General features: G+C 40.8%; 1 protein-coding gene across 1 annotated transcript in view; it reads right to left on the reverse strand.

Annotated features, from left to right (window-relative positions):
• The window catches only part of MTA3 (metastasis associated 1 family member 3), a 181466-nt gene that overhangs the window by 109570 nt on the left and 58708 nt on the right, over nt 1–13188 (reverse strand).

Raw genomic sequence — 13188 nt, forward strand, 5'->3', positions numbered from 1 at the left:
AGACCTTAAAGGTATTATGCTAAATGAGTAAGTTAGAGAAATACAAATACAGTATAATTTCAGTCATGTGTGGAATCAAACAAACAAACAAAAACCAAAATAAATGAACAAACCAAACACACAGATACAGAGAACAAAATAGTGGTTACCAGAGAGGAAAGGGCCAGAGGAGGGTGAAATGGGTAAAGGAAACCAACTATATGGTGACAGATGGAAACTAAATTTCCTGGGGTGAGCACACAGTAGTGTATATTGAAGGTGAAATATAACATTGTATACATGAACATTATATGATATTAGACAACAGCGTTACCTCAAAAAAATTTTTTTAAAAACTGCACTAGGAGTTCCCGTTGTGGTGCAGTGGTTAACGAATCCGACTAGGAGCCATGAGGCTGTGGGTTCGATCCCTGGACTTGCTCAGTGGGTTAAGGATCCAGCATTGCCGTGAGCTGTGGTGTAGGTTGCAGATGCAGCTCGGATCCCACATTGCTGTGGCTCTGGTGTAGGCCGGTGTCTACAGCTCCCACTGGACCCCTAGCCTGGGAACCTCCATGTGCTGCGGGAACTGGCCCTAGAAAAGGCAAAAAGACCAAAAAACAAAAACAAACCAAAACACTACACTACATTAAAAAAAAGACCAAAAATACTCAGAAAGAGAAAAAATGAAAGAAATATTAGAAAAAAAAAAATGGCCATCCATCTTTTAGAAGATGGATATCTTCCAATTGAAATGGTCTAACAAAGCATTACTAATATTTCAAGATACAATGGGTAACAGAATTCTAAGATTTAAAAGAAGGAAGAAACAGGTTAATATGCACTGTATGGAGAATCTATATGTATAAGACTACTTTCCATGACAACAGATGTTTGAGGACAACGGGTTTAGTAAGTGAAATTATGTATTACATGTGTAATAATAAATTATCTATTAAATTCATTCCAGAATAGCATAGAAAAGTATTTTTTAAATATGTAAAAGATAGGTTGAGTCTGATAAAGCTGAGGACCTCTGCTGTAAGTTGTTATACATAAAAACATAAAACTAAAATTAGAAGTTTCCACTGCGGCTCAGCAGGTTAAGAATCTGACTAGTATTCATGAGGATACAGGTTAGATCCCTAGCCTTGCTCAGTGGGTTAAGGATCCAGCACTGCTGCAAACTACAGCATATGTCAAAGATGCAGCTTGCATTTGGCGTTGCTATGGCTGTGGCATAGGCCCGAAGCTGCAGCTCCAATTCAACCCCTAGCCTGGGAATTTCCATGTGTCGCAAGTGCGGTCCTTAAAAAAAAAAGGACCAAAAAAAACCCCTAAAACTAAGAATCAGACCCAAAAGCATGGAGCCTTCCAACTACTATATGAAAAGGGAACATTATACTTAGAATATCACCACTCTCTAACAACCATGATTAATGGAACTCCATCAAATGCCAGTAACATCCAAGAGATTATATACTTCCTAATATACACCACCACCTGTGAAGTTTTCCTCTCTTCTACTTCCCTCTTCCCCACAAAGGGAAGAAGAGAGAAAGAGAAGAAGGAAACCACATCCTCTATCACCAGTTCACAGGAAATATGAGGGACAGGGGAACATGGTTGAACACGAACACCACAGGGGTACAATCAGCAAAATCCAAACTGTGAGAAATGAAACTCCTGATTCAGCAACAAAAAATAGCAAGGGAGGGGGAAGGAGAGAGACACACAAAGGAAAGCCTTCATTTATTTTCCCCTAGGGCCATCCAATTGATCTGGCACCGCATACTGAAAAGATCACCCTTTCTCCACTACATCGCAACAGTGCCTTCATCAATTATCAAGCTGTACCATATATGTGAGCCTGTTCAGGCTTTTCTACTCTGTCCCACTGGTTTATTTCTCAATCCACCCACCAGTACTGCCTACATTAATTATTACAACTGAACAAGTGTCTTAATATCGAATTTTATATATATATATATATATATGCCTATAACATTTTTATAATATCAAACAATTATAACAATTTTATAATATCATATCAAAACTGATATTATCAATGGTTTTCAAACTTTTTGGTTTCAAGATCCCCTGATTTTGATTATATCTATCAATATTTACCATGTTAGGGAGTTCCCGTCGTGGCACAGTGGTTAACGAATCCGACTAGGAACCATGAGGTTGCGGGTTCGGTCCCTGGCCTTGCTCAGTGGGTTAAGGATCCGGCATTGCCGGGAGCTGTAGTGTAGGTTGCAGACGTGGCTTGGATATCATGTTACTGTGGCTGTGGTGTAGGCCGGAGGCTACAGCTCCTATTCGACCCCTAGCCCGGGAACCTCCATATGCCGCGGGAAGTGGCCCTTGAAAAGGCAAAAAGACAAAAAAAAAAAATTTTACCATGTTAGAAATGAAAGATGATTTAAAAACTTATCTCTTGGGATAGACCGTGATGGAAGATAATATAAGAAAAGGAACGCATATGAGTGTATGACTAGATCACTGCTGTACAGCAGAAACTGGCACAACACTATAAATCAACTATACTTTAATTTTTAAAAGTAATAAAAATTTAACATTAATTTAAATAAAAATAAACATTTTATATTAGCAAATATTTGTTATGAATAATTACTATATTTTCCACCAAAAAATGAGAATGTGGCATTGTTTTACATTTTTGCAAATCTCTTCAATGCCTGGCTTAGTAGACAACTAGGTTTTCACAGGAGCAGTTTACTTCATTTTCAAATAACATCCATCAAATACATCTAAATAACTATAGTCAACAGAATACACATTCTTCTCAAGTGCACATGGAACATTCTCTAAGATAAATAACTATAGTTCGGAGTTCCCTTCACAGCCTAGCAGTAAGGAACCCAACCAGAACCCATGAGGATGTGGGTTTGATCCTTGGCCTCACTCAGTGGGTTATGGATCCGGTATTGCCGTGAGCTATGGTGTAGGTCACAGACATGGCTCAGATCTCAAGTTGCTGTGGCTGTGGTGTAGGCCATCGGCTACAGCTCTAATTTGACCCCCAGCCTGGGAACTTCCGTATGCCATGGGTGTGGCCCTAAAAAGACAATAAATAAATAACCACAGTTCATCTCTCAGTGGTTAGTTCAGGTAAAAATGGTGTTCCATGAAAAAGGTAGCCAGTTCAGTTCACATTTCAAATGAGCCCATGAGCTTTTTCTCAAGATGACCATCCCAATTCCATATACAGTAAAGATTTATACATACTTCCCATTTCAGCACACAGAAACATTAAAAAGATGTGTGATTTTTTTTCTTCCAGTTTTATTGAGATATAATTGACATACAGTGCTATATAAGTTTAAGGGGTACGACATAACAATGTGACTTAAGTACATCATAAAATGAAGATGTGTAACCTCCTGACACAAGGGAGAGGAGAGGGCTGCACAATGTTCAGTATACTGAATGCCACTGAATTATACCCTGTATACAATGGTTAATTTGATATTGTATGAGTTATTCCTCCATTTAAAAAGAAAGGCAGTTGAGATTTATTAAAAGTAATAAATTGTACAGTTTTGCCAAGAATATTCTTATGTGGAATTTGTCTCTTTCCCCCCCTTTTCTCTCTTTCCCCTTCTCTTTTTAAGTGCAAATGCATACGACTAATTTTTAAAAAGTTAGTGATACTGACTTTTCTCCTGCTAAGGTGCCAGCCATTTACCTACCTTGATTTTGCACATGATTTTTCATTTGCAAAATCAACACAGGGAAAAGGCAAATAAGAACGAACTTACCATTGTTATGAAAATAGTTTTGATTTCTCCTAAGTGGGTCTAGGGATACACTCAGGAGTATACAAAATAGGCTTTGAAAACTTGTTTTCACTGATCTTAGTCCTTTCCATTCCCATAAATTTTGGAATCAGCTTTTCTATTTACTAGAGAGAGAGAGAACCCTGCTAAGCTCTTCTTTGTAATTACACTGACTCTTTGGATCAATTTGGGAAAAACTGACATATTGTCAGGCATTTACATGTTTATGTGTTTAATTCCTCTAGCAATACTGGTAGTTTTTGTGTAGAGTTTTTCACATCTCTCCCCCTTTTGTAGATATCTTTTTTTAGATTTATTCCTAGATGTCTGATATTTTTTAATGATAGTATAAATGCTATCTTTTTAGTTTTCTAATTGACCCCTCTTGACACCATTTACATAATGCAGATTTCAATACAAAAGGTGAAACACTAAAACTTCAAGAAAACACAGACTATCTTCATGATCTTGGAATCTTTGCCCATTCCAAGACAGTGACACTGGGACTGGTTTCTGAATGAGCACTCTGTCTGAGTAACAAAGTGTTCTTCCTCTAGATTCATCCTGCTCCTTCGTATATATATCAACCTATCGGGCATGTCTGTTAATGTCTCAATAATGGAATTTTTCCAGACTTTATTTGAACTGTCCTCCTCCCCTCCTCCTGCTGTTCCATCATTCATTTTGCAACCATACTCTCACATATTTAAAAACAAGCCAATGAACCTAGAAAGAGCAAAGATGACAACAGAGGCACTGAAGAGTAAGCACTACTTAATAAGACAGGAAGCTGCACATAGCAGTATAGCTCCTCTGCCATTCCAAGTAAATGCCAACAATGCGTGGCCCAATGCAATGAATGCATATAAGGTTAGAAAAGAAAAACACATTGAACACATAGCAAGATGTCAGTGCTGCTGGGTGGAGTGAGTGTGTGTGTGTGACGAAGAGTATGTGTCTGTGTCTTTTTTTGTAATTTCCTCATTTCAACAATAAAATACTATTATTTCACCATCAAAATAAACAAAAGGTTTATTTTTAATTTTTTTTTGTCTTTTTGTTGTTGTTGTTGTTGTTGTTGCTATTTCTTGGGCCGCTCCCGCGGCATATGGAGGTTCCCAGGCCAGGGGTCGAATCGGAGCTGTAGCCACTGGCCTACACCAGAGCCACAGCAAAGCAGGATCCGAGCCGCGTCTGCAACCTACACCACAGCTCACGGCAACGCCGGATCGTTAACCCACTGAGCAAGGGCAGGGATCGAACCCGCAACCTCATGGTTCCTAGTCGGATTCGTTAACCACTGCGCCACAACGGGAACTCCTTATTTTTAAATTTTAATATGCAGTGATGTTAACAAAACAGCAAAACGGAGATATTCATAATATATTGCGGTGGGAATAGAAATTGACAAAATAATTCTTGAAGGAAATCTGGCATTTTTGCAATAAACACATCTGGAAAATGTACCCCTAAATTGGAAACAGGTCTGCTGTCAAATGGTAATAGTAGCTAATGTTACTACTTAACTACTACTGGTGAAGGAAGAACAAAGAAGAGTTCCCTTTTTAGTAGACTTCCATTTATTCTGTCTTCATCAAAACCAGCCAGGTTGTCAGGCAAGGCAGGGAAATTAAAATGAACGAAAAATAGCATTTCCCCTCTCTAATGTCCAAATGTGCAAATTTTTAAATAATATTTTTCTACAATATATCTAATGTTTTCATTTCAGAAAAAAATGGAAATATAGAAAAGCCATGAAAATGAAAAGTGAAAGCTTACATTCTGATATTAAAACTTTTGTGATGCAGATTAATCCTTATGAATGAAAATGATCTCGGAGTTCCCGTCGTGGCGCAGTGGTTAACGAATCCGACTAGGAACCATGAGGTTGCGGGTTCGGTCCCTGCCCTTGCTCAGTGGGTGAACGATCCGGCGTTGCCGTGAGCTGTGGTGTAGGTTGCAGACGCGGCTTGGATACCACGTTGCTGTGGCTCTGGCGTAGGCCGGTGGCTACAGCTCCGATTCAACCCCTAGCCTGGGAACCTCCATATGCCGCGGGAGCGGCCCAAGAAATAGCAACAATAACAACAACAACAACAACAACAAAAGAAAAAAGAAAAAAAAAAAAAAAAAGAAAGAAAATGATCTCATTTACTCTCAAAAAAATCATTAACTAAAAATAAAACAATTCTGCGATAAACGTATCAGTATACATATTTCTACATACTTGTATGAGAACCTCTACTAGATAAAATAAAAAATGTGGAATTGCTGGGTCAAAGGATACACACACATTAAAATTTGATTTTTCTGATTATACTAATACTCGAATCTTTGATGAGTTCTCTATTTCCCCACCCTTATCCACAATGGGTGTTAAGGAGTTCCCGTCGTGGCACAGTGGTTAACGAATCCGACTAGGAACCATGAGGTTGCGGGTTCGTTCCCTGCCCTTGCTCAGTGGGTTAAGGATCCGGCGTTGCCGTGAGCTGTGGTGTAGTTTGCAGACGCGGCTCAGATCCCGAGTTGCTGTGGCTGTGGTGTAGGCTGGCTGCTACAGCTCTGATTCGACCCCTAGCCTGGGAACCTCCATATGCCGCAGGATCGGCCCTGGAAATGGCAAAAAGACAAAAAAAAAAAAAAAAAAAAAAGAGAGAGAGAGAGACTTCCTTTGTGCAGCCTATAGACCTCCATGGAAAACCTTGATGTTGACTCTAAGTCTTTCTCCCTCGGAGTCCTAAGCAACCTGTAACTCAATATATTAATCTTTAATTCTCAATCTCAAACTTCATTTAAGGTCAGCAATAATTGAGAGGAGATTATTCTACTATCTATTGCTGACTTTTGTTTCCTTAAAGAACAAAAATAATACAAAAACTACAAAAGTTTCAAATTCTGACTACCTTGGGTACTGTGTTCCAGACCAGGCAGGAAAAAGGAAAAAAAGATACTGAATTTCTAGAATCTTATACTCTAGATGTTTGACCTGAAGAATCTAGATAAGTTATACATAAAACCCAAGATGTTTATAAGCTGCTCAACTCTTCTGAGTGAAGAAAGCTCCTCATTTTGGAGGTGAGGAGACAATGTAGAAGCAACACTGCATCGCTTAAACCAAGAAAAGTTCACTGTGAGCTAGAGCTGCAAGCAGCATTCCATGGAGCAGTAATGGTGACTACGGTGATGATGATTACAATCTGGAACACCAACCTGAAGCCCTCTGCCATTAAGAGACTGCTTGAACACTATGTCCACCTATGTCCTTAAGACCTATTCTACTACTGACATTAAATTTAGGTTCTGGGAGGAGTTCCCACTATGGCACAGTGGGTTAAGACTCCAACTGCAGCTGCTTGGGTCTCTGCAGAGGAGGGAGTTATCTGACCTAGCACAGTGGGTTAAGGATCCAGCATTGCTGTACCTGTGGCTCAGGTTCAATCCCTGGCCCAAGAACTTCCATGTGCCATGGGCGTGGCCATAGAATTAAAAACAAACAAACAAACAAACAAACAAAACTTTTTTGGTTCTAGAAGAATTTCAACAGACTTTTTTAAAAAGCATGGTCAAGGGTAAGCAATGAGGAACCAGGATCCTAACTGGTGATGCCCTTAGCAAGTGCGAGATCTAACAACAACCACTCACTCCTCATAACCAGACTTGGAGAACAAACCACCCAGTCCAAATGCCACTGCCGTAGGACAAAGTGAGGCCAACAATCAACAGGTACCTGAGGAAATGCTTTTAAGACACAATGAAGCATAACTTCAAAGGCTGTGATCCAGATCCTAAGGTTGGCAAGCAGGAAAAGATTGGCTCTGTTTAAATATGACTAACTAGCTGCACCAGAGGCTGTGAAGAGGCATTAATCAACTACACATACAGGGCTGTAATTAGCAGCTTTTAAAAAGCTAGGCTCTTTGTGTTCAAGACGAGAGAAAAAATGACACTAGACCACATATAAAACACATCCATAAACTTAGGCACCCAATCAAGTAGGTAGTTCCCTATATCTCCAACACTGTGTAATAATTAGTATAGTTTATATGCCTAAATCAGGCATTTTTGTTGTTGTTTTCACTTTTTAGGGCCATACCTGTGGCTTATGGAAGTTCCCAGACTAGGGGTCAAATCGGAGCTACAGCTGCCGGCCTAAGCCACAGTCACAGGAGCTTGGGATCTGAGCATCGTCCGCAACCTACACCACAGCTCAGGGCAACACTGGATCCACAACCCACTGAGTGAGGCCAGGGATCAAATCTCAATCCTCACATACACTAGTCAGATTTGTTTCCACTGCATCGCAACGGGAACTCTGCTTAAATCAGTATTAATTTCATTCTGCCCATTTGACTTGAGTAAATAGAAAAATGATGGAGAAAAAATAGAAAATCAAAGAACCTACCTATTCAACAAGCTACTGAACAGTTTGCTTCCTGTCTCTGAGGCTTTTAACACTTAATCATGTATATATCATAATTTGTATATTTGCAGGCACATAATTTGGATACAAATTTTTTCTTTTTTTTAGGGCTGCACCTGAAGCATGTGGAGGTTCCCAGGCTAGGGGTCTAATCAGAGGTACAGCTGCTGGCCTACACCACAGCCACAGCAACACCAGATCCAAGCCGAGTCTGCAACCTACAACAATGCCAGATCCTTAACCCACTGAGCGAGGCCAGATGTGGATCAAACCCACATCTTCATGGATTCTAGTCAGATTCCTTTTTGCTGAGCCACGACAGGAACGCCCTGGATTCAATTTCTGAATCCTGCCATTTAAAAGCTGTGAGACTGACACATTATTTAACCTGTTTGTGCTTCAGTCTCCTCATCTGTTAAATGGGGATAATAACAGGACCTACATCACAAAGATTTAATAAATTACATGTAGAGCAAATTGGAATAACACCTATCACAGAGGTTTAATAAATGTCACAACTTTTAAAAGCCAAGTTCAATAAACATTGGCTCTATATAACTGAATACAGTATTTTACATATACAATATACACACACACACTGACAGGTCTAGCAGCTGGCATAATAATAAATTTTACAGTGCATGCAGCATATGATCTGTTATTAATGGCCTAAAGCACAATGCATGAGGCATACTCTTCTCCTCTTCCCCCTAAAAAAATGTTCCAAAGGAATTCTCATGTTCAAATCCTACCTATCTCACAAATAAGAGGTGAATCACTGATTCTACTCAGAACTGTACCAGTCATATTTGTTCTTTCCCAGTGGAATCACAAGGAAGAGCTGCCTCCCTGCCACTTTGAGAAGTTTGTAGCATCCAGTAAGGATTATAGCTCACAAACTACAAAGGACCTCAGGGATGCCTCAGTCAGGTTTTCTCCTCTATTCCATACATCACCAGTGAAATTCTGGGCACTTGATAAAGTCCCTGAGAATAAAAAGCCAGCATTTATCAAATTACCCCTCTTTGCTGCCAAAGAACAATGGGGCTTCAGTAATTTTCTCCCGTTAAAGCACAAATAGATAGGGCACAACTTCAACATTAGCAAAATGTCAAGATCGCTCCAACATGCACTTGTTCTCAGCAGCATGAGGGCTGGTTAGCACGGCTTCGTGCTTTGGCCAAAGAATTTTGCCCCTAATTCCGTTCAGCTGTTTCAAAATGAGAGCCACAGATGAGAAAATATGGCTCTGCACTACTCCCCCTCAACTTGGAGAACAACAACAACAAAAAAAACAAAAACCCAAAAAATAAAAACCTCAACAGTCTATATCTCTTCCTCATAATTCAAAAGAACTGCAACCTGGCAAACTTCTTAAGTTTACAAGCTGGGGGCCTTGCTGAATTTAACAAGCAGTTAGTAAACTCCCTAATTGAGAATATACTTGAGAAATGTGTTCAACATGATTGAATGATCATGTATTCTATGTGATTTCTATGTTCAACAAAGGGATGTCTTGATAATTACATTTCAATATACTCTCTCAGTCCTTATGGAAGATGAAAAATACATTGCTAGTTTTTCCATTCCAAGCAATCTGTTAAAGGAAACCAACATTACTTATAAACAGATTCCAAGCTATCAGAAGGGTAAATTAAAAATATACTTGCGTATTCTGGATACATTTTTAAAACCATTTGTCAGATTCTTGTTCTGGCAAGAGTCTTATGACTGGCCACATAACTTCTTGAGCTTAAAATGAATCTTTATATTCTAGCCTCTTCCAATTAAATAATAAATGCATGTGGCTCTTTAGCATTTATTAGTTACATACATCTTTAAGAAAATTACAAAATATGTTTTCATGTTTCATCTCTTTGAGCAAAAAGATACCAGAATTTCTTTTTTCCCTATTTTTTCAGGGATAACTTGAGCCTCCTCAATGATATTTCTTGAAATATCCTTATTTGTTGTTAAAATGACTGTTCCCACATTACTGGCCTGATTATCTTTTCTAGCAAAGGACCTAAGTCACAGAGAACATACTAACTCGAGCCAATTCAAACAGTGTCCCCTAAAAAAACTAAATCAAGCAATGACATGATGTTAACTATTGAGGAGGATCAAGTTATCTCTGAAAATATTTGGAGAAAAAGGAATTATGGTATCTCTGTCATACATTTCCTGCCTTCAAAGATCTCTGTCTCCATTTCTTCTCTGCTTTTTTTTTTTGGTCTTTTTTAGGGCGCACCCACGGCACATGGAGACTCGCAGGCTAGGGGTCCAAGAGGAGCTGTAGCTGCCGGCCTATGCCACAGCCAGGCAGGATCCAAGCTGAGTCTGTGACCTGCACCACAGTTCTCCATAACACCGGATCCTTAACCCACTGAGCAAGACCAGGGATCAAACCTGTGTCCTTGTGGATACTAGTCAGGTTTGTTAACCAATTAGCTACGACAGGAACTCCTCTGTGTCCATTTCAGAAAAGAGAAGTATGCACAAAGGTCCCAGGAGTTGGAGTGTTTGTGTGTTATAAGGACCAAACCAGAGCTTTATGAAGTCTCCAAACCTTTCTGAGCCCAAAAAAGACAGACTTAAATACCGACATTCAGAGCTAAAGAAGAGGGGCCAATTTTTGCAAATAAACAATTAGTATGTTTTACTTCCATATACAAATAGCTTTTAAGATAATCATGACTAGTAAATAGCCAAATAAAAGAAGTAAAGATTGTGAACAGGAGCTCCCACTGTGGTACAACAGGATCGTCTTGGGAGCACTGAGAGGCAGGTTCAATCCCCATCATGGCACAGTGGATGTGGTGCTGCCACAACTGCAGCTTACGTCACAACTGCAGCTCGGATCTGATCCCTGGCCCAGGAGCTCCATATGCCACGGGGCAGCCAAAAATAAAAAAAAAGTCTTAGAGTTCCTGTTGTGACTGAGTGGTAACAAAATCGACTAGTATCCATGAGGACTGGGGTTTGAGTCTAGCCTCGCTAAGGGGGTTAAGGATCTGGTATTGCCATGAGCTGTGGTGTAGGTCACAGATGCAGCTCAGATCCTGAGTTGCTGTGGCTGTGGTGTAGGCCAGCAGCTGCAGCTCTGATTCAACCCCTAGACTGGGAATCTCCATATGCCACAGGTGTGGCCCTAAAAAGCAAAAACAAACACTATAAAAAGATGGTGAGCAAAAGCTGAAGGAATTTCTTGTTTTGTTTTTTCAGCTGCAACTGAGGCATGCGTAAATTCCCAGGCCAGGGATCGAGTCTGAGCCAGAGCCAGAGCCACAACCGCAGCAACGCCAGATCCTTAAACCACTGCACCAGGCCAGGGATGGAACCAGTGCCGCCACAGAGACGAACCAGATCATTAATCCCCTGCGCCACAGCAAGATCTCCCTGAAGGGTAATTTTTCTTGTGAGGGGACAAAAACACTGAATCCCCGATACCCACCACCCTGGACACATGCTACTCTCTACACACATCTATGCTCACCTGTTCCCTTTACCTGAAACATACCCCCCAGTCTCTTGAAGGCTGAGTAAATGCCAATTCCTTCTGCAGTTTTCCCTTTGAGTTCAAACATTTTGTTATACCTATTACAGACAGCACTGAGAAAGAGCTCAAATATATCTATGCTTAAATCTTACTCCTTCCAGATCATAAAAGACCTCCACCATGCTCCCAAAACTACCAACCAGGGACTAGATTCCTCTTTTACATCTATTAACACATGAGATACAAGTGAGTGAGTTACAAAAAATACAGTTTTCAATCCAGAGGTCCTCCAAATATACAAAGCCTTATAGAGTTCCCTTGTGGTGCAGCAGGTTAAGAATCTGGTGTTGTCATGGCAGCAGCTCAGATTGCTACTGTGGCATGGGTTCGATCCCTGGTCTAGGAATTTGCACATGCCATGGGCACGACCGAAAAATTAAAAAATACAACCTTTAGGAGTTCCCGTTGTGGCGCAGTGGTTAACGAATCCGACTAGGAACCATGAGGTTGCGGGTTCGGTCCCTGCCCTTGCTCAGTGGGTTAACGATCCGGCGTTGCCGTGAGCTGTGGTGTAGGTTGCAGACGCGGCTCGGATCCCTCGTTGCTGTGGCTCTGGCGTAGGCCGGCGGCTACAGCTCCGATTGGACCCCTAGCCTGGGAACCTCCATATGCCGAGGGAGTGGCCCAAGAAATAGCAACAACAACAACAACAACAACAACAACAACAACAACAAATACAAGCTTTAGGAGTTGCTATCGTGACTCAGCGGAAACAAATCTGACTTGGAACCATGAGGTTGCAAGTCCAATCCCTGGCCTCACTGAGTGGGTTAAGGATCCGGCGTTGTTGTGAGCTACGGTGTAGGTCGCAGACGTGCCTTAGATCTGGCGTTGCTGTGTCTGTGGTGTAGGCCGGCAGCTGTAGCTCCAGTTGGATGCCTAGCCTGGGAACCTCCATATGCCGAGGGTGCAGCCCCAAAAAGATAAAACAAAACAAGACAAATAACAAGCTTTATATCCTACAAGGTTGAGAGACCTGCCTGGGAACCAGATCTTGAGCTCTAGTTTTTGGATTCTAATGACGAGATAATTTTCTAGGAATCTAGAGAAGACCAGCATTTCCCCAAATGGTGTCTACTAGGCACTGTTTCTGTGGGATGTTAACAGATACTTAAACAAATTAAGTATCTGGATTAAACCAAAGCTAACATGGTTACTTTACTGCAGAACATTTGCAGGGCTTTAAAATGTTAATACAAACTATACATTTCTAAGATAAGCTTACATAATGAAGAGCAAGACTGTGGGGAGGATTGTTCCAGTTTAGCTCTGCTTCGGTTTTTTCAAGCATGCACCTACAGCACATGGAAGTTCTTGGGCTAGAGGTCGAATCAGAGCTGCGGCTGAGGCCTACGTCACAGCCGCACCAGTACTGGATCCAAGCCACACTACCTGCAACCTACACCACAGCTTGGGACAACATG

Source organism: Sus scrofa, chromosome 3 (assembly GCF_000003025.6).
Source record: "Sus scrofa isolate TJ Tabasco breed Duroc chromosome 3, Sscrofa11.1, whole genome shotgun sequence".
NCBI classification, from domain to species: Eukaryota; Metazoa; Chordata; class Mammalia; order Artiodactyla; family Suidae; genus Sus; species Sus scrofa.